The 22,617-nt window shown below is 51.4% G+C and overlaps 1 protein-coding gene across 2 annotated transcripts in view; it reads left to right on the top strand.

Moving 5' to 3' along the window:
• The window catches only part of RAB11FIP4 (RAB11 family interacting protein 4), a 143,029-nt gene that overhangs the window by 1,102 nt on the left and 119,310 nt on the right, over positions 1 to 22,617 (top strand). The gene's annotated exons all lie outside the window — the stretch shown is intronic.

The raw sequence follows: 22,617 nt of genomic DNA, 5'->3' as shown, positions 1-22,617 counted from the left end.
CTCTGGTGCCACCGGCATGGGGACTGGGGACTGTGTCTTAAGGGGAGGACAAGACACCCACCTGGCTGAAAGGGTCAGGGGTTTCCCCTGGAGACAAAAGCCCTGAGAAGTGGGTTTCCAAGGCCATCTAAGGCCTCAGGCCTTAGTCCCCCTGCATGGGGGACCTGGGGCCATGGGCCTCAAATGGGCACTGGCTGGCATTGTGTTCCCAGAACAGGTCAGACCAGGCATTTCAGAACATGAGAGAAGCCGGGTGACGGCCAGGTTGGGCCCGTGCCTCTGTGTCACCAGAGAGTGGGAGGCGATTGAGAATCATCTCTCCACCCGCACCTGGGCATGGGCCGGGACCTGTGAGTCGCTGAGAGCTGTGGGCAGAAGAGAGTGAGGCAGCTTCAGGCCTTGAGAACTCAGGTACCCACCCCAGGAAACACCACTGCAGTGCCTGTGAGATCCCAGACTGCCCCCTCTGCGGGGCTTTGCTGAGGGACACTGCCTGCTGCCACCACGACCCTTCTTCCCCAAAGGCCAGCCAAGCCCTTGCCTTTTCCCAGTGGCTCCCATCTGGGGCAGGCTGAGCAGACTCCTGGCATGGGGATAGTCCTGCTCCTTCCTCTCAGGACACAGACTGCAGGTCGGGTAAAGAAGCCACCAGCTCTGGGTGAAACCTGGAGTCCCCGAACCCAGAGCCTCAGTAGTGGGAAGGGCCTCCCAACAACCTCTGGCAGGGACCACCAGCCTCAGCCACGTGCCCAGCAAGCCTCACCCACTTCTCCCCCAGCTGGACAGTTCTTGCCATTAGAACCTTCTCCCTCATACACTCTAGAGACAGACTTGCTTGTCACTTAGTCATCACCATTCTGCACAGGGACTCACATAAGTCTCTCTTCTTTGGGGGAGCCTTTAAACATTTGAAAATAGCACTCCTGCCCCTTCTCTCCTTACTCCCATTTTCCCTTCTCCAGGCCAAATACCCCAGTTCCTGGAGCCCTAGGCCATTTCCATATGACCCAGTAGCCAGACCTCTGGCTTCTGGCCCTGGAGCTGCCATCGACTAATTCTGCGACTCAGTTTTCCTAGCAATAACATGAAAGGGCTGGACAAGCAGACCGCCCCCCCGCCCCCGCAGGACTGTATTAGCCCCAAGACCTCACACATATGCACACAGCTTAGGGTGGGGCTGCCTCTGAATGGGGCACTGCACTCTGCTCATATTAAGTTTCTGGTCACCAAACCCTCCAGGGATCTGCTTTAGAAACCTCTGCCAAGCCAGGGATTCTCCACCCTTCGGGGAGGGTCAATGATTTTTTTCTTTTAAAAACATACTCTGAGATTACTACAGAAGCAGTGGATATGCACTGCAGAAAACTGGAAATAGGGACAAGCAAAATAAAAAGTATTGTGTCCTATCTCTCAGGCAGCGCCTCAATGACATTTCTGTCAGACCTTTCCAGAGCTGTTTCCATGCTTATATGTCAATTTTCTCCAGAAAATGAGATCATACTGTGCATAGTGTTTTGTAACCTGATTTTTTTTTTTTGCCGGTAAATGATCATCACTTTTCTGCTTCAATAAATTTTCATCTCGTTTAATATTTAGACCTTTTTCAGATTTCCCTATTTGACCCCAAAATGTCCATTTTTGCTTTTTCCTCTCCAGGACTGTGCAGTGTATGTGGTTGTTGTCACCTTTTAGTCTCTCTTAGTGTAACACAATTCCTTTTTCTTTTCTTTTTTTTTTTTTTTCTTTTAACAATCCTGGCTTGTGGAAGCATTCGGGCCTGTTGTCTGTGTCAGAATTTCTGGAATCTAAGCCTGTTTCTTGGCTCTTATTCCCATTTAATTTCGTCTTGTTCATTTCATCACATTGTATCTGTCAAGAAAGAGAATCTAGCATCCTACCTCTGTCACTCTCAGCTGTGCTGCTGCCTGCGGGCTGGAGAAGCAGTGCTTGGTGTGTCTGAATCCACAAGGCTGGTTAAACATTGCAGGGCAGGACCATGGACAGGGCCCCGAGGCACTTGTAGGGGTGATTTTCTGCTTACACTGTATTGACTGAGACCCGTGGAAATATATTTTGCATCTCTACTCACTACCCATCTTATCCCCTGATGCATTACAAAATCGGAGTGTTGTTTTCCAGCGGTGGGGTGGGGGTGGGGGGGCTCCCTTACGAAATGCAGTGTACTCTGACAGTTTCTATTTTATTTGTTTTAAAATCAGGCAGTGACATTGATTCCCCAGCCAATTGTGCTCTGGGATGGATAATGATCATTCATTAGATATGGAGTTCAGTGAACTTAGAGCTGATTGTCCACAGTTTACCACCTGCCCCCAGAATACCAGGGATACCAGGATCAAATGCTTTGCAAAAACCAAAATATGCTAGGTCGTAAAGTATGAAATAAATATCCATGAGGCCATAATGAAATATATATATGTATAAATTATTGAACAGATGATAATAAATAAATAGGAAAATCTCTCGTATAGAAGAAACCCGAATAACATATGTTGATAATTGCCCCATTGAGGAAGTGAAGCGTAACCTCCCACCGTGTAAGCATGAGATGTTCATAGTGGCTTCCTTATAATGGGTAGAGTTTGGAAAGTGAGGGGAACAGCAACTGTGTAGTGGAGAAACCCAACAAACAGTGTCTCAGAAGGTGATCAAGGACAACATCGATAGTGACAGGTTGTGATGATGGCATATACCCTTGGTGTGATGTGGTGAGAATGGGACTTTTCCTCTGTGGTCTTCCTCCCAAACCAGTAATCCCAGTCTAGTCCTGAGAAAAACACCGGACAAATCCCAACCGAGAGGCATTCTACATAACACCTGATTAGGACCTCTCAAAACTGTCAAGGTCATCCAAAACAAGGAAATTTTGAGACACCGTCAGAGCCAAGTGGAGACTAAGGAGGCAGCTGACTAAATGCAGTGTGGTGTCCTGGATGGGACCCTAGAACCAAGAAGAGGACATTAGGTAAAAACTAAGGAAGTCTGGATCAAGTATGAATGTTACTTAATAATATTATTTATGGATTAGGTTAGTCCCTGATAGTTCCCTACTTTGTTGACCTAGGTATCACAGCAGAAAAGAGGAGACAATGGGCAGGGCATGGTGGCTCATGCCTGTAATCCTAACACTTTGGGAGGCTGAGGTGGGAGGATCACTGGAGCTCAGGAGTTCGAGACCAGCCTGGGCAACATGGTGAGACCCCCATCTCTACAAAAAATACAAAAATTAGCCCGGTGTAGTGGCGTGCACCTGTAATCCCAGCTAGTTGGGAGGCTGAGGCAGGAGAATCGCTTGAACCTGGGAGGCGGAGGTTGCAGTGAGCTGAGATTACATCGCTGCACTCCAGCCTGGGTGACAGAGTGAGACCCTGCCACAAAAAAAAAAAAAAAAAAAAAGAAAGAAAAGAAAAGAAATAAATGCAGATTTTTGAGGGATGGGGCACACCACTGTCCTGACCCTGAAAGTCTACAATGCCAGGGAGCAGGACTCTGATAAGTATGTAACACCATGGCTCAACACCCTGACCCTGTGTTGCCTTCTGATGTATTGCATTGTCTCCCTAACCTCTTTAGGCCTCTATTTACTCATCCATCAAATGGGGCTGATCAGAGTCCCCATTCCATAGGGTTATTGTGGGGTTTGGGTGAGTTAATACATACAAAGGGCTTAGTCCAGTATCTGCACAGAGTAGGCATAATATCAGAATTGCTGGTGCTCTCCTTGTCATTATTATTATTTTCTAAACACTTGCAAGCATCTTTGAGAGGCTGTTCTAGGCTGGGGATTTGCTAGGAATTGAGGTCAAGATCTGGCACCGGCCTCTGTGTACTCAACTCACCCTCCTTAACCAGCTGTGGTGTTCCTGCCCCTCTTACGTCCCCTCAGCAGTCAGAATGGCAGACATTGAAAGCAGCCAGAGATGTCCTGGGCCACACTTCCCTGTGACATGGTCCTCTTCCCTTTCCAGTTTGAAGACCGTCCTTCTTGCTAGAAAAATAGAAATAAGAATCACCAAGTAGGCCTCTGCCATGCATTAACAAAGCACCATCTCCTCTGGACAGCGGGCCTGTCCTGCCTGCTTGGAAATGAAATGATGGTCCCCACTGGGCTCCCTGAGTCCTCAGGTCCCCTCTGAGCTAATGCCTGCTATGGGGGAGTTGCTAGTGCCACTTGGCTTAAGCCTGGTTCTTTGAAATGGCAAAGGGGTTGGGGTGCTAGGATGGGCTGAGACCGGCCAGGAGCCAGCCCTGGGGCTGGGATCGATGTCTTCTGAGATACGTGGGCTTCCAGGAACAGGAGCACCTGGAACTAAAGGTCCTCTGCTCAGGAGTGGCGATTGGATAACGGGGAAGAAACAACTGTATCCCCACAGCGGTGGCCGGAGGAAGGGGTGAAGGGGAAGGTAGGGCCAGATCAGTGGTTCCCTGTAGGCAGTGAGACCTAGGCAGCCAAGAGTGGATGTGTGTGAGAGAACTGGGGATGGGCAGCAGGATTGGAGGCAGGAGGCCTCCTCGGGACTGTGGCACATGGTAAGAGAGGAAGAGCATCCTAACTTGGGCAGTGGTGGGGGGTGCAGAATTGACGGGGGCCTGGAAGGCCGGCAAAGCCCCAACGAGCCACTCCCAAAAGGTGATAGTTAAAGGTGCTCTTTTGAGACCAGGCAACCTCTATGTACCCCACCCTTATGCGGCTACCATGCGGAGTGACAAGGCTGGCACATCAGAAGGAAGGCCCAGGTGCCCTGAGCCTGGCAGAAAAGGCGGGAGTGCCTGGGACCTGAGGTGGAAGCAGGACAGGAGTGGGTCCAGAGAGATGTTCTCTTTCCTGTGCTTCTGGGAAACTGTGCTCCTGAGGTTGGAGGTCATCAAGGAAGTGGGGCCAAGGCTGGGGTCCCTTGGGGCCTGGGGATGGGCATGTGGCACCACACTCTGCATTGAGGCAGGAGGACGAGTCCTAGCTGGGGCACCCTCTGGCCTCTCGTGCCCACCAGTTTGGCTGTGCTGGGAGGAGGCCAGATGCAGAAAGTCTGCTGGGACTCATCCATCTTATTAGACATGCCCCTGCCTTTTTTTTTTTTTTTTTAATTGAAACAGGCTCTCGCTTTGTAGCTTAGGCTGGAGTTCAGGGGTGCATCATGGCTCACTGCAGCCTCGAGCTCTTGGGCTCAAACCATCCTCCTGCCCCAGCCTCCCAAGTAGCTGGCACTGCAAGTATATGCCACCATGCTCAGCTAATTTTTTGTCAGACATTCTTTTTTTTTGAGACGGAGTCTCACTCTGTCACCCAGGCTGGAGTGCAGTGGCTCGTTGCAACCTCCAACTCCGGGGTTCAAGGGATTCTCTCACCTCAGCCTCCTGAGTAGCTGGGATTACAGCCATGTGCCACCACGCCCGGCTAATTTTTTGTATTTTTAGTAGAGACAGGGTTTTGCCATGTTGGCCAGGCTGGTCTTTTAACTCCTGACCTCTGGTGATCCACCGCCTGAGCCTCCCAAGGTGCTGGGATTACAGGCGTGAGCCACCACAGCTGGCCTGTCAGACACTCTTGACGAAGCCTGAATCCATTTGGCAAAACCTTGCTGAGTTCCAGCGTCATTCCCAAGACACTGGAGTACTAGAGAATGAGGAAGTGCCAGCGTTGAGAGGCCATGCTATGGGGGGTGGGGGGTGTGATCCCTGCGTCCATTGGTGAGACCTGAATGGGGGACGTGTAGACCTGAGTAGGGGGGAAGAATCAGCCCTTCCCATCAGCAAGATGTGCCCTCCAAGGGATATCAGTGGGTAGAGAACCTTGAACCATCCACAAGCTTCCCTTAGGGGCATCTAGCCCATGAAGTGTGACGTTCTCCCTGTACAGGTGGGTCACGAGGCTGGACAGGCAGCGTGGCTTTCAGACCCGACCCTGACTCTGAGGCTTAGGAGCCTTCCCTAGCACCGGGAAGAAAACCAAAGAGGAAAAGAAGAAGAAAGGACTGGACAGAGGGAGGAGAGGCTGAGCCAGAAGATTCCTGTGTGCCGCCTGGGCTGGTGGGCGGGGAGTAGGGAGCCCAGAAACCTGGGAACGGGGGCGATGGCTACAAAGCCACCCCTTTTTCCTTCAGCAGGGCCTCCACTGCCTGAGAAGGTTGGCACTGGGCAACACTGCCTTGGAGGGCAGTGCATTGCTAGGGTGGGCAGCAGGCTCCTGGACAATGGTGCCCCGGCCTGGGCAACCTTCTGCCAGCAGGAATAGGGGTGTTCACAGGTCCACATGGTGGAGGGGGTTCTGCCTCAGCCCTGGAGTGTAGGGCAGAGGGCTCCTTCCCTTCCTGTTGCAGCACCCCTTTGGCCCACTGAGCAGTCATCCCCACCCCAGCCCTGAGCAGTGCCACCAGGAACAGTGCAGAAGGGGAACCTGACAGCTGGCTGAGATTGACCCTTAGAGCTGAGTCACACCAACCTGGGCGGGATGGAGGGGAAATGCCCACTGGCCTGGAAATGGCATATGGCTTGCCCAAGTCACTGCTGTCCTCCTAGCCCCAAGTTATTGGGTAAATGCCCTGAAATTTTTATACAGTTGATTTTATGGAAGTATCCCTTACATTTACCCTTAACACGGGTCCAGATTTAAAAATTTTTTATTCCTAGGCCAGGTGTGGTGGCTCAACTCTGTAATCCCAGCACTTTGGGAGGCCGAGGTGGGCAGATTGCTTGAGGTCAGGAGTTTGAGACCATCCTGGCCAACATGGTGAAACCCTGTCTCTACTAAAAATACAAAAATTAGCCGGGTGTGGTGGCATGCGCCTGTAGTCCCAGCTACTTGGGAGGCTGAGATAGGAGAATTGCTTAAACCCGGGAGGCGGAGGTTGCAATGAGCTGAGATTGAACCACTGCACCCCAGCCTGGGTAACAGAGCGAGACTCAGTCTCAAAAAATAAAAATAAATAAATAAATAAATACAAATAAAAAATTTTTATTCCTAGGCCCAGCGCAGTGGCTCAAGCCTGTAATCCTAGCACTTTGGGAGGCTGAGGCAGGCAGATCACCTGAGGTCAGGAGTTCAAGACCACCCTGGCCGACATGGTGAAACTCATCTCTATTAAAAATACAAGAATTAGCCAGGCATGATGATGCACGCCTGTAATCTCAGCTACTCAGGAGGCTGAGGCAGGAGAATCGCTTAAACCCAGGAGGAGGAGGTTGCAGTGAGCCGAGATTGCGCCACTGCACTCCAGCCTAGGCGACAGAGTGAGATTCCATCTCAAAAAAAAGCCATTTTATTCCATTAACATCTTGGGTACCTACTGTGTGCCAACCCTGCCCTGGGCACTGGGAAACAGGAAACAACAGGGACCTGGGCTTGCATTCTGATGGGGGTCACAGAAAAGAGGCAAAGGAATGGAAACAACTGTCAGGTGCAGGTAAGTGGCAGAAAGAAACATTAGTGCCAAAACAAAAGTCAGTGTACTTAGAACAATGTCATAGATGGCTATTGAGGTGGAGCCCAGAATGAAGTGGGGGCTGCACCTTGCATATGTCTCGGAAATGTGGTCCAGGCAGAGGCAGGAGCCTGCCCAGGGGCTTAGAGGCACAGTGAGCCCGAAGACAAGGGTGGGGCCAGTTCCTGTGGCCTTCCCTGCAGGGGCTTTGGCTTTCTTGGAATGAGATGGAAGCCCCCAAAGGGTTCTGAGCAGAGGAGATACAGGATCAGACTTAGGTTTAATGGGGACCACGCTGGCTGCTGTGTGGCTCCTCGGAGAGGCAGAAGGGGCCGGGGAGAGGCAGGGAGACCAGCACCAAGGCTAGTTCTTCACCCAGGTGATGGGCGCTGGAGGCCAGGAGCAGAGGAGAAGCCGTAGAGCAGTGGCTGGATCTTGAAAATGGAGCCGATTGGCAGTGGGAGTGAGCAAGAGGAGACTTTGGAGACAGGCTGCCGTTGCTGGGTGGGGAGGCAGAGAGGAAGAGGGCTGGGTGAGGACTCGGGAGCTCCATGTTGGCCTGTGAGACCTGAGTGCAGCTGTGGAGCCAGTGGCGCTGGACAGGTCCGGGGACCACGCTTCAGCCCCGCTCCGCCTGGCACATCCTGGGCTCTTTCTCCCCTTCCTTCTACCCTGGGCTGGGGGTCTCATCTCATTGCCCACAACAAAGGAGTTTACAGAAGCTGACCCAAGTGTGGCCTGGGCCCCTTTAAAAGCAAGGCTTGGCCGGGAGCGGTGGCTCACGCCTGTAATCCCAACACTCTGGGAGGCCAAGGCAGGCAGATCACGAGGTCAGGAGACCGAGGCCATCCTGGCTAACACGGTGAAACCCCGTCTCTACTAAAGATACAAAAACAAAATTAGCCAGGCATGGTGGTGGGCGACTGTAGTCCCAGTTACTCGGGAGGCTGAGCTGGGAGAATGGCGTGAACCTGGGAGGTGGAGCTTGCAGTGAGCCGAGATCGCGCCACTGTACTCCAGCATGGGTGACAGAGCGAGACTCCGTCTAATAAAAACAAAACAAAACAAAACAAAACAAAACAAAACAAAACAAAAGCCACGCTTGCCCCAGCATCTTCAGATTCTTGGAGACTCCCCCAGGGGCCATAGCTTAGGGTCACCAATTCCCTGCAACCTGTCACCCCTGAGGTCACTGCTGAGGACCCATTGTCCATAGCTTCTGTGCCCTTGAGGGCAGGATGAGCAGAGCAGCCCAGAATCCTTATAGGTTTCTATAACGACCCATGACCCAAGACGGGGAGCAGGCTCCATGTAGCCGTAGCCCAGATTCCAGCTGTGAGGACCTCTGGCTTCCCTGGAGACCAAGGCCTTGAGTCCAACACACGTTGCAGTTGCTGTGGCTCAGGGCTTACAGGCGCAAAACCCAGAGAAGATTGCCAGCTTCCTCCAAAGTGTGTGCTGATGACACATGGGCCTGCAGTGGGCACTGTCCCCAGGCAGATCCCAGTCTAAGGCCAGCACCTGGACAGGATAGACAAAGGATTGATTTGAACCAAAACAAAAACAAGAAGGGGAGTAGAGGTCATTCAGTGAGACTCCCATTCAGTGCCTGCATCACTCAGTAGCCAAGAGACAGGGACACACTGCCTCCCAAGGCAAGCCCGTTCTCACCTGGCAGGGCTCTGGCTGAGTTCTTGTTCATATAACGAGCTGAAGTCTATCTCCTAGAGTTCCATCTGCTCACACTTCCTCCACCCATTCATCCAACCATCTGCCTGCCCATTCACCTAAGCATCCACTTACCCATCCATCTACCCATCCATCATCCCTTCCGTCCATATATACCCAACCATGTACCTCCTGATCCATCCGTCCAGTGAACCGCCCATCCCACCGTCCATCCACCCATCCATTCATTAGCCACGCACCCCTTAGTCCACCCATCTGTTCATCTACCCTTCTGCCCACTTCCCTAGCCTCCCCATCTGTCCATCCATCCATCCGTCTATCCATCCATTCATCCATCTATCCATCCATCCACCATCTACCACTTCCTGAGTATCAGTCATGCAAAAGTCCTAAGCACAGACCCAGGGATGGGGACTGGTATTTTCAGGGAGTGACAAGTGTCTCCATGTGGTGAAAGGACAGGAAGGGCAGGGAGACTGAGAACTCAGGCTGGAACAGGGACCAGATGGTGACTTTCGGGAGGGCTCAGGAGCTGGGAGGGTCTGAGTAGCTCAGATGAGTTTTGGATGAGCAACACCTCAGTGCAATGATTCCTGCCCTCTATGGAATCAACTCTTTTTTATGATTTCTCACTTCCCACACAGGCCATTGGGTCTGGCAAGAGCTGGGACCTTGCTGAAAAATGTGAAGGCTCAGATTATTTTATTTTTATTTATTTATTTATTTATTATTTATTTATTTATTTTTGAGATGGAGTCTTGCTTTGTCGCCCAGGCTGGCATACAGTGGCGCAATCTCGACTCACTGCAAACTCTGCCTCCCAGGTTCTAACAATTCTTCTGCCTCAGCCTCCCGAGTAGCTGGGACTACAGGAGTGCACCACCACACCCAGCTAATTTTTTGTATTTTTAGTAGAAACGGGGTTTCACCATGTTGGCCAGGATGGTCTCGATCTCCTGACCTTGTAATCCACCCATCTCAGCCTCCCAAAGTGCTGGGGTTACAGGCATGAGCCACCGTGCCCAGCCCTGCCTTTGTATTTCTTAATCCCTTTCATCATCACGGCAACCAGGAGGATCCATGAGGTGAAGTGACTTGTCCAGGGTCTTGAGTAACTGGAGGAGCTGGGATTTGAACCCAGGTCTGTCAGGTTCTAAAGCTGCCTTTTTAGCTTCCTGCTGTGGGGGTCCCATGTTCTTAGAAGGTCAGAGGAGGGAGAGAGTGACCTGATTTGAGTTCCAGAAATCTAACATTGGAGAAATCTGAAATTTGAGACTTCCTCTGGCTGGGGAATTTGAGTCTGGGGTGGTCTCGGTTGGGAAATGTGCAGATCAGAAGTAGGTCTGGGCTTTGCAGGATGGGCGGTCAGGGGCCCTCTCATGGGCACTGCATCCCAGCACTGGGCAGAGAGGGAGGCTGCCAGCGAACTGTGCCCGGAATTATGCATCTGCGCCACTTCCTGTTCAAATGGTGATTCCATGGCCCCAGGAGGTGCGCATTTCTCTGACTGCTCCGATTTCCTGCCAGGCACTCATAGGTAATCCTCTGCAGGCCCAGGCTGTGTGGGGCTGAGTCTTCTTTGTCTCCAGTTGGCCGCCCCGCCAGCCCCTGGACCACACACTCCTTTTCCTGCATCCTCCTCAGCCTGCACTGCAGATCCTCCCCAGTCAGAGGCCCTGCAGCCCCAGCTGGCCTTGGCCCCATCCTGCTCTCCTGCCCCTTCCCCACTTCCACTTTTCTACAGCACCTCAGATCAGGCCAGGCCATCTCTCAGGTTCTCTCCCTGCCCTACGGAAGTGACTGGGAGCTGGGCCCTAGTGTCAGGCACATCTGGTTTGAGACCCAGCTCTGCAACTTACTTGCTGCGTGACTCTGAGAAGTTACTTAACCTCTTTATGCCTCAGTCTCCTCATGTGTATAGTGGGGATAATATTAGCAATGCATGTTAAACCCTCAAAATGACACGTGACATAGTAAGTGTCACATATGTTTGTTAAAATGATCATTACCACCAACTCTAGGTTTTCTGAGTCAGCTGTCTGATCTACTCTTTTACAGATTTTTTTGAGGTCAGATTCTGTGTCATGTTTGGGGCCAGAGGGTATACAGATGAGTAAGACAGGATTCCTTCCCTGCGGTGGGGGCAGGGGACTGACGTGGAAACCTTGGTCAGACCTGCGGGAAGGGTGCCGGCTTGTGCAGGTGTGGCTCAGGCATGAAGACAGGAGAGTCGCTCTGCCTGGGAGATGAGAAAGCCTTTCTGGAGTGGGACTTCAGAAGTGGATGGCGGGGCTGAGTTTGGAACAGGGTCTGCCAGGGTGGAGGGAAGGACAGGTATGCCAAAGGTGAGACCTACCTGTGCAGAGGCCCACCTGCAGGGATGGAGGGGCTGACCAGGCAGGCTGGAGGCAGGATGTGGCAGGGCTTGATTTTATCCCAAAGGTGTCGGGATAAAGTGTTGAAGAGGTTTAAGCAGAGGGCCACACAGCTCTATTGCCTTTAGACAAACCCACCTAGAAGTAGCGTGGGTTGGGGAGAAGGGGCTGAGGTGGGAGGCTTCTGTCCCAGTTCAGGGGCAAGGAGAGGGGACCCTGAGGATGGAGAGAAGGAGAGGGTCAGAGGGAGGCTCCCAGGCGGTCTGGAGGCGTTCACGTGGGTCCTCCATGATTCCCACCTCCATGACTGGGTGCTGGAGCCCTGAGCCCAGCACAGGTGGCACTCATAGGCCTGCCAAGCTCATGCGGCCTCGGGGCCTGCCCTTGCTCTCAGGAATCATTTGAAGGGCAGCTGATCTTTTTTTTTTTTTTTTTTTTTTTTTTTTTTTTTTTTTTGAGACGGAGTCTCGCTCTGTCACCCAGGCTGGAGCGCAGTGGCGTGATCTCGGCTCACTGCTCACTGCAGCCTCTACCTCCCTGGTTCAAGCGATTCTCCTGCCTCTGCCTCCCAAGTAGCTGGGACTACAGGCATTTGCGCCACCACGCCCAGCTAATTTTTTTGTATTTTTAGTAGAGACGGGGTTTCACCATGTTGGCAAGGCTGGTCTGGAACTCCTGACCTCGGGCGATCCGCCATCCTCAGCCTCTCAAAGTGCTGGGATGACAGGCGTGAGCCACCGCACCCAGCCTGCTCTTTATTTTAAAAGCAAAAAAATTATCAAATATTGTTCTTGATATAGAAATTTAAAATACTTTATACTTAGTTTTTCTTAGTTTTCTTTATACTTAGTTTTACTTTTATAGTAGGAAAAAGAAAGCTAACTAGCACTGAATTGAATTTCTGTACCTTAAAACCCACATCTGGTTATGATTGCCTAGTGTGAGCTATCGTGACCCTTTTTCACCTCGAAGTATTTACTGTGCCTGAATCTGTTCTAGAGATGGTGGTGTCTCCTCCCTCTCCCACCCCTGCCTCATCCCAGGCACCGACTGGCCCTCACACCAGTCACTATTAGTGTCTGCACTAATAGTGCAGACACTCTGCTCTGCCCAGCCCAGCTCACTGAGCCCAGCCCACCTGGCAGGGCACCTGGGCCAGCTGGTCAACCCCTGGGCTCAGCTCCTGCTCTGGTGCGAGCAGGGTGGAGCCCAGGGGCACTTTGCTCCCCAGATGATGCCCTCCAGAGGGCGGAAGGGGGGATGTCTGGAGCCAGGCTCACTGCAGAAAGCCTGGAGGAGGAGTCCTGGGTACCCTGAGCTGAGCTGCACCTCCCTCAGTACCACTGACTGTCCCTTGGGCTCTGCTCCCAGCCCAGGCGCTCAGCTGCCAGCCAGAGGAGTGGCCTCTGGTGTGGGCATCTCACAACCCCTGACCCCCAGGGGGCACGTCCTAGACACTGCGTGGGTGGAATCCAGGGCCTGTCTGCTCACTTGTCTGGCCAGAGGCACTGGCTTTGGGCTTCTGGTCACCTTTTCTAAAAATGGTCGTGTCTCCTCCTTCTCTCTCCCTTGCCTCAAAGCAAGCCTTGCTCCAGGCACGAGGGTGCTGTTTCTGCACGACCCCATCAGCACTATTATTTTAATATATTTGTTTCTGCCAGTTTGATAGGTGTGTAATGGTATTTCACGTCTTGTTTACACTTGCAGTTTTAATTGCGCATGAGACTTTGCATTTTTTCCGTGTTGCTATTTACTCTTGGTATTTCTTTCTGCATAAACTGTCCTATCGATCTTTTTTGAGCATTTATCAAGGGGAATTTTTGTTTTGCCCTTTATTTTAAAGTCAGGTCTATGTATTTCAGCACTGTTTGTCATGCCATTTTTTCTTGCTCTGTTGCTTTCCTCTTTCTCTCTGTTAATCATATCTTATTGCTCAAAAGTTTTCCTATGTGTGAATAGGTTTTCTTTCAATTATATCACATCTGCTTTGTTTCTGATTATATTTATCACTTCTTTAGTAGTTAGACACTTATTTTCCATCTCTAACAAGAATAAATAAGCCATTTTGTTTATAACCCCCAGTTAACTCACCAACTGTTTAGTGTTTTGACACGTTTGTTTTTTTGTTTCACTTGATTTTTTTTTTTTTTTTTTTTTTGAGACAAGGCTTCGCTCAGTCACCCAGGCTGGAGTACAGTGGTGTGATCTTGGCTCACTGCAGCCTCGACTTCCTGGGCTCAAGTGACCCTCAGCCTCTTGAATAGCTGGGACTAACAGGTGTGTGCCACTACGTCCAGCTAATTTATTTTTATTTTTTGTAGAAATGAGAATGAGGGTCTCACTATGTTACTCAAGCTTGTCTTGAACTCCTGGGATCAAGCAATCCTCCTGCCTCAGCCTCCCAAAGTGCTGGGATTACAGGCATGAGCCATCGTGGCTGGCTTTCACTCTACCTCTTATCTGTCTGTCTGTCTTATCTATCCATCTATCATCTAACTCCATTTCTGTTGTTGTGTTTTGCTTGAACCATTTTCAGTAGATGGAAGACATCTTGACCTTTCTCCCATAAATACCTGACAGTTTCCTGCCCAAATGCAGTGCCATGATCACCCAGGGATTTCACATTAATTCAGCAATGTCATCTAATATTCAGCTCATAATCAGATTTCCCCAGTTGTCATAACATTGATGTTTCTGAGGAGTCCGGGCCAGTTGTCCTATAGACTGTCCCATCACCTGAATGTGTCTGTTTCCTCGAGGTTAGATACACAGTAAGCGTTTTTTGGCAAGGACAGGTGGTGATGTGTCCTCAGAGCATCTCATGAGGGGCCGCATGATGTTCATTTGTTCTATTTTGGGGATGCTGAGTTCAATCACTTGGTTAAGGTGGTGTCTACCTCATCTATTCAACATAATGGTACTTTTCCCCTTATAATTAATAGGTAATCTGTGGGACCATACCTTGGGACAGTGTAAACATTTGGTTCACATAATAGTTTTAGCATCCACTGATGCCCCTTGCCTGAGTAAATTACACTGGTGGTTGCCAAATGGTGATTTTTTTCTAATTCTCTCATTCTTTCCACAGATAGAGCATTGTTCTGTTAAAAAAAAAAAATTCTTTCCTTCCACCCCCCTTTTCTGAGTATCACTATGAACTCGTGGCTCCTTACCTCCCCAGCCTGTCATACCTCGTTACCTTCATTCTTTTTAATGCTCAACAGTTTTTTGTTTTGTTTTTAATGCAACATTATAACATTTTGAGCATTATGACTTGGAATAATATATTTTTAATTGAAACAAGCCAATCATTATTACCTTTTAAAAATCCTTCTGATAGTCTTCATTATTTATGGATTTTGAAGAATGTAACACATTTTTCAGGGTCTGTAACTGGTATTGCATTCAGTCTATTAGATTAGAGAGTGCTGCCATCTTTACATACTATATTTAGTCCTCCCAATAGGAGCAAAATATTAACATTAAAAATAGATGTTTTACAATTGGACTAAATAAATGTTTAATATTTAATGTGTTTTATTACTGCTGAGAATTAAGTACTTTTTCTCCATTGATTTTTTTCCTAGCTGCATGTCACTAGCATATAGGAATATAATTGATTTTTTGTAAATGTTTTCTCTAATCTCACCACTGGTATGAATTCACTTATCATTTCTAGTAGTTTTCTGGTTGATGACTTTGCATTTCCTAGGTAAGCCATCCCATCCAGTTCAAAAGTCATTGTTTTGTGTCTTCTTTTAAGTTCAATTCCTTTTTCTTCTGAGATGGGAGCCGCCAGCATTTCTAGAGCTAAGCGGGGTAGGCACAGGAGACATCGCCCCAACTGACACGCACTGCAACACTGGCCACAGGCCCAGCTGTGAGTCAAGGAGAACAGCTGGGGCAGGGGCGGTGGTCTTACAGACAGGGTCCCAAAGGAAGTGGTGAATGCCGAAGAGGTCGAGGCTGGTGTTGGCACAAGAGGTGGCCTAACAGAGAGGGAAGGGGGCCAGCAAGAGGTCATCAGGCCTCCTGCTATGGTTCAGAGGAGGACTCCAGCCTCATGGCAGAAAAAGCAAGTCGCAGGCAGCAGAGCCGGGATGATGGACCAGGTGAAACATGCACACAGACGACCGCAGAGTTGATCCGGGCAGCCAGACGCAGCTAGCTGGGCTGAGGCTGTTCCCTGGCCCGTGTGTGGTCTTGGATGGTGGTGGAGCCAGTCGGGATAAGGGTTGGTAAGGGATGGTGGAGGCAGGACCCCATCATCCTTTCTTTATAATTTTTTACAGTGGAGAGACAGTAGCTTCCTACCATTAAGTACCTTGTCAGTACTTACATTTAGGTCAATATTCTTTTGCATATTAATAAAGACCACCCCCTCTCCGCTCCGTTCTCCTTTTGTTAGAGTTTTATTCAAGACCAGATGGTAAATTGTATCGAATGTCTTCCCAGCATCTATTAAATGTTTCAACGATGCTTGCTATTTTCCCAGTTGATGTAAAGAATTATGCTTGGAATGGGTGAGTCTCCACTTGGCCAGGCCTGGTCAGGTGCCCGTCCTCAGGGGCAGTCCACCCAAATCACAGAGAATGGGGGAGGAGCAGCTCCCCAAAGGAAAATCAGGGTGCACTTACCAGGTGAGGGGCAGCTCAACGTTGGGTAGAAAGAAACTACAGATGTGCAGGAAAACTTAGCCTTTTAGCCCAAGCACTCTTGGTTCCCACCCTGCACTCAAGGAGCAGGGAGGAGCATTTATTTCTGTGGTTCTCCTGGCATGACGACGATGCTGGGTTTCTGCAGCCCTCTGCCTCCAACACAGGGTGTTGTACTGGTACACAGTACTGGGTTTATAGTGCGTAACAGGGGCACAGTGTTGCTTAACCGACTGAGTGAGTGAACAAATAGAGTGCAAGAGGACCAGCCCGGAACCCAGGAGCCCCAGCTCCTCCTGAGCCCTGCCCCCAAAATCTTGTGATTTGGAAGCAAGTTCCTCTCTGCTTCTTGAGGCTGCTAGATGGTTTGGGAGGCAGGAGGGCTTTGTGATCAAGGACTCAGGGTCTGAACAGGTCAGAGGTCAACTCCCAGATTTCCAGCTTGCCGGCTCTGTGACCTGGGACGGGCCTCTTTACTTCCTGGTGCTTCACCTGCGAAATTGGGATGCAATACTGTTCCCCTGAGAGGGTTCTCATGATGCTAATGAAAGAAGGAGGGTGAAGCAATTAGCACAGCCCTTGTGCATCCTAAGCCCTTTACCCAGAGGAGTTATTAGGGTGCACTCTGTGGCTTTGGGGATATTTAGAAGAGGAAGTTCTGCGCTGGTTATAGATTATTTGGGGCTCTTGGGGGGATAGGGATAAGTATCCAAGTCCATAAGTCACTGGGATTGTGCGCTTGCTGCTGCCATCACGTGGTCCCAGGATGACGATGATGATGATGATGATGATGATGATGATGATGATGATGATGATGATGATGGAGAAACATACCTGCACCTGCAGCTGCAGATACAGGGGTAAATTGAAAAGGTGGTATTGCATAGTAGAAAATAGTGCAAGCTGGGCTGGGTGTGGTGGCTCACGTCTGTAATCCCAGCACTTTGGGAGGCTGAGGTGGGCGGATCACTTGAGGCTAGGAGTTGGAGACCATCCTGGCCAACATGGTGAAATCCTGTCTCTACTAAAAATACAGAAATTGGCCAGGCATGGTGGTGCGCACCTGTAATCCCAGCACCGCACTGAGGGGGCTGAAGGGGGCGGGGGCATGGTATCACACCCTTGGAGGGGCTGTGACTGCTGTGGGCTGAGTCTGCCTGGGAAGGGGTGATGGCACAGCCCTTCTGTTTCCACTGTTGCTGCTGGAAATATTCCCACTGCCACCACCTAACCACCCTTCTGCCAGCCTCAGAGGGCATGTGCCAGCTTCAAGACCAGGGCCCTGGTTGAAGACCAGCTCCTGCCACTTCCTTCCTGGGTGAGGTCCACCAGCTGCCCAATCTGGATTCCCCTCTCAGGGTCTCATCATCAGAATCTCCAGGGGAGGCCCTGGAAAATGCAGCTTCCAGGGTCCCACCCTGGTGAGCAGGCTCTGCAGATCTGTGTTGAGATGACAGGATGAGAATCCCTCCCATCTTTCCGCCCTGGATGGCACACAGTTTAATGGAGGATGCATAGGCCCTGGATCAGAATGCCAGGCTCAAACCTCACTTTCCAGGCCGGGCACGGTGGCTCACGCCTGTAATCCCAGCACTTTGGGAGGCCGAGGCAGGTGCATCACAAGGTCAGGAGATAGAGACCATCCTGGCTAACATGGTGAAACCCCGTCTTTACTAAAAATACAAAAAAATTAGCCAGGCGTGATGGCGGGCGCCTGTAGTCCCAGCTACTCAGGAGGCTGAGGCAGGAGAATGGCGTGAACCTGGGAGGCAGAGGTTGCAGTGAGCCAAGATCGCGCCACTGCACTCCAGCCTGGGCGACAGAGCGCGATTCCATCTCAAAAACAAACAAACAAACAAAACAACCTCGCTTTCCTCTCTTCTAGCCCAGAGATCCCAGCTAAGTCCCTGACTCTCTGGAGCTTTGGTTTTCTGGTTTATTAAGTGAGGCCAGTAACTTCCCTCCAAGGGCTGGCATGAGGATAAACCAGGGGAAGGGTGTGTAGGTGCCACACGCCTGAGTCCTTTCTGATACCCAGGACTCTGTTACACTGGTCCTCCACCCCAGGCCTCTGAGCTACTTTCTTTTGAGAAAGAGGTTTAAATGATAAATAAAGGCCTCAATCATGGATGAGGCCTCTTGCCTCCTGCTGTGCTTGCTGGAAAAGAACTTTGCCTCTGCAAAGAGAGTCTACCAAATGAGTAGACTCAAGACCTCCCCTGTGGCCCTTGGCCCTGCCATATGGGCCCTAAGGAATTTGCTGAGCTGCCCGGGGGTGCCTCCCATGAGGACAGCTACTCAGACTGCAGGGCATCCTTCTGAGGAGAAAGCGCAGTTGCAGCAGAGAGGAAGCGAGGGCTAGAAAGCCTGAGACATAGACAGCCCCTCTGGCCATCGTCCTTGCCTCAGTCGGGGCTCTAGGAGGGCCGCAGCCAGGCTGGGTAGGACCGAGCATCTCATGAGGGGCATGTGATGTTCATTTGTTCTATCTGGAGATGCTGAGTTCAATCACCTGGGGAGCAGCTTGGTCCTGGGAGGACCCAGGGAGATCCCACCAGAATTTCTCCTCCCCAGTCGAGTGCATCAGTGCTGGCAGCTGCACCCACGAGCTGCAGGCAGGGGTGTAGAACAAGTGAACCTAGACAGTTCATCCTCTAGGGGTGACCGCGCACACCACCACCCTCCTCTCACACAGATGCCGGTTTTGCCGTGGAAATGGCCCATTTAATGTCCTGTGCAAGGGAGAAAAGCTCTAGATCTCCAGAGCAGGGGCCCCACCCCGTGTCCAGCAAACAGAGGGAGGAAAGGGTATTCTGATCCAGCAGTTGGTCAAGCAATGTGGAAATGCAGCCTGCTCCCCCTTCACTTTAGTCCAGGAAAGCCTCCGGGTAAAAATGCTGACTCCAGGCTAACCTGTCTCAAACTTAACGGATTTCAGAAACCTTTCTACATGTAACACATTGACACTCTCTAAGAAATGCCATCCTGGTGATCTTGGGTGAAGGACTCAACCTCTCTGGGTCCCACTTGCTTCATCAGTGAAACTGGAACCTTAATCCCCGTCCTGCCCTGTCCCATCACAGGGACCACGGATAGGAAGGGGTGGGGCCAGCTTAATCTCTGCTGCCCACAGAGCCTGGGAGCTCCTCTTGTCCCCAGCCCCTGGCTAGGCCTGGCCCAGGAAATGTACGTGAGCACCAATGAGTCCCAGGGAGCAGGCAGACACCAGGCGCAGATAGGTTTCAGGTCCTCTGCCAGGGCTGCAGGCTGCACCTCCCCTGGGATCCAAGTGGGGTTTCCGTGATGGAGAGATTGACCAGTGGGCAGTGAGGTGAGGAGCAGTACCTGCCCCATTTCACAGGCAAAAAAACTGAGGCTCAGAGAGGTTGGGGTCTGCCAGGGCCTCATGGTACATTTGAAATTCCATTATGGGATTCCCAGAACAAGTCGCCCTTCTCACTTGCCATCTTGTGTTGTACTGACAGCAACAACAGTGGAATTTCTGGCTGGAGCCACTGTATTTTGCTTTGTTTCTGTAGCTAAACCTCAATTTACTGAAAGGCCATAAGGTGTCCTGGTTAACTCATTTTCTGGGGAATGGAGGGAGGACTGGCGGGAGCTTTTCAGTTTGAGTCTAGTTGAAGTGTCAGGCCTGGGGGCTGGGCCTGTTTCGGATGGGGCGGGATAGATGGGTTAGAGGAGGCAGGGTCCAGGGACCATAGCTCAGAGTGGCCCAACTCCTGCAGGCCAGCACCCGCCTTTGATGAGCAGACATTCCCATGTAACCTTAAATAATGGGTCTGAAGCCAACCAAAGCCCACAGCGAGCAGCACCTTTCAAACTACGCTGAGAGCCAGAGATGTCAACAGAAGGCCTCACACGGAGGGCACGGAGGGAGCTGTCCTTCCGTGGGCCCCCCGAGAAGAGAATGTCTTCCCTCTTCCGCACCCCCCCGCCCCATATTTAGCCTCCCCCTGCCCCCCAGCCACTGAGAACAGCTGGTGGTTCCTCAGACCCTTCGGGCACCTCTATGGCCTGGCCATGGCTACTCTTTCCCTCCTCCCTCCCTTTTGCTCACACCAAAGCCCCGCTTCTTGAATTCCCATTCCCCACACCTGCTGTGTCAGTTCTTCCACCTGCAGTCCAGCATAACCCCCTCCTCCTCCAAGCCCCTTCCACATCTCCCAAGCCCTCCGGGCTGTCTTTCTCCTCTGGGCCCCAAAACTGCAAGGATTTGGGGTAGCACCTTCGAGGGGGTTACATTGTGATGGATTCTGTCTTATCTTCCCCTACAGTGCTATCAGCAGTTTTTCAAAAGAGTAAAAAGAGTTTTATTGAGTTTTTTTCCCCGAAGTTTAAAAATGATCCAGTTCATTTTTTAAATTCAGCCAGTTAAAAATTGCTGGAAGAAGAAATGCAACGACCGGCGGTCCCAGCTCATGAGGTTCACGGGTGTCCGCAGCTTCCTGACCAGCGTCCAGGCATGCTCTGCCTATGAAAGCCTCATTTATCCCGAGCCTGCTCTGTGTCAGCTGCCAGGCTGTCTTGGTATGCCATCCCCTCTCAGTCCTAACACACGATGAGGCAATGCTTTTGCTCAGGGAGGTTGAGTCATCCACCACTGGTCACACAGCTGGGAAATGGAGGAGGTGGGATTCCAGCTGTGGGATGTCTGCCTCCAGAGCCTGGGAGCCACACTACCCCGCCTCTGGGCGTGTGGCAGTATTAACAGTCACCTACATACTTTTATGCTATTCCCCAGGCTATTTTTATTTCACTCAAAAATAACTCCAGGACATCTGTTCCTTCCCTGGGAGCTTCCTGGGAGCCTCTCTGTCTCCCCACAGGCCAGTCTGGCTGAAGAGCTGTGGAAACATTTGCGAAAGGAACGGACAGATGGGCGGATGCATGCAGAGGCCAGTCCACTTCAGAGACCACCCAGGCTTCTGTCACTTTCGCTCCTATTCAGACCCCAAACAAAGCCCTTGTGGGTGGCCGGAGGGATTCTGTCAGCCCAGACTCAGGCTGTGAATGAGGGGCCACCTGATGACACTCAGACGGATGGAGGTGTTGGCGGTCCCATAAAGGAAGATGTCTCCAGCTGTGGCGGCTGGGAGAGCGCTTCCCAGGAGGCGGTGGCCTGGGTACCATGTCACTGGGCCATGGTGCTGGCCAGCCCTCTGGATGTCTAGCCACCCTGGCCAGAGGCGCTCCAAAGCCGCACAGGCCCTCTCCACCTTCCCTCCCATCACCACCTTTTATCCCAGTGGGTCCCTGAGGCCGGGTCCTTCATCGGGTAGGGGCCCTCCGGCCTTGAGAACCAGGAACCAACGCAAAATGACTTACATGCTGAGGCAAATGTATTCTTCCTTATAACACAAGGGTCCAAGGTAGGGCAGCTCCAGGGCTGGTTCCTCAGGGGCTCAGAGGCCTCAGCTAGGACCCAATCCCCTTCCATTGGGCTTCCCGACATTGATCCAAGGTGGTGTCCATTCTCCAGCAGGGGAAGCAGGGAGGGGATAGCTTCCTATGGATGGGCCCCGCCTCCAAAGACAGCCTCTTCTAGAGCCCCCTGCAGATGTCTTCTCATGGCTTATTGGCCAGAGATATATAACATGCCTTTGCCTGAACCAATCACTGGCAAGGGGAATGAGCTCCCCGGGACTGGCTTGGTCCAGTCAGAACTCATGCTCCAGGTTGAGCGGCCCCAGGCTCCTGGTCAGATAGGAGGTGGGCACCTCAGGCCCAGGGGGCGCTCTACGTGGACAGAAAAGAGGGGAGGGGCAGGATAGTGGTGACTCCGTTCTTGCCATTATTCCTTGACTTTATAGAAAAGGGGAAGTAAAAGGCTCGGAAGAGAGGTTTCGTAATTCCCCAGGGCCACACCCACTCCAAGGTCCCCAAGCCATTTACTTGTTCCGTGGTGAAGCTCCAGTGAGTGGAGGCATTTTTCTCCCAGTCCTCTGACCCCGTCTGCTTCTCCATTCTGGTTTTCTTCTCTTCCTCCCCCCAACCCCATGGCCACCCCAAACATGCCTGAAAGCATTACGATCATAGAGACTTCAGAGCTGGAAGAGACATTCAGTATTAATGTTATCCAATGCTGTCATTTTCCAGATGGGGAAACTGAGGCCGAGAGAGGGGAAGGAGCTCAGCGAGATCACTCAGTAAAGCAGTTGGTGATGGAGCTGGGACTGGATGGAGGGCCCAGGAAGCGCAGCATCCCCGAGATTCTCAGAGGGTCTCAGGGACCACCCTACTTTCTCACCTCAGCCCCCCTGTGGACGGTTTCGCAGCCTCCCAGTTGGCTGGTGGCCCCTCTGCCTGTCCCTCCCCAGGGGAAGGCTCACCCTCAGGCCCCCTTTATGCATCTTTGCACCTGGCACTTCCATGGCACTCTGCAGCCTCTAATGTCCTTGACTTATAGTCTGATCTGATCATCACAGCGGTCCTGTGAGCTGG

This window comes from Pongo pygmaeus, chromosome 19, assembly GCF_028885625.2.
Source record: "Pongo pygmaeus isolate AG05252 chromosome 19, NHGRI_mPonPyg2-v2.0_pri, whole genome shotgun sequence".
Lineage (NCBI taxonomy): Eukaryota > Metazoa > Chordata > Mammalia > Primates > Hominidae > Pongo > Pongo pygmaeus.
The sequence above is the reverse complement of the archived record's forward strand: the minus strand, read 5'-3'. Positions and strand labels throughout refer to the sequence as shown.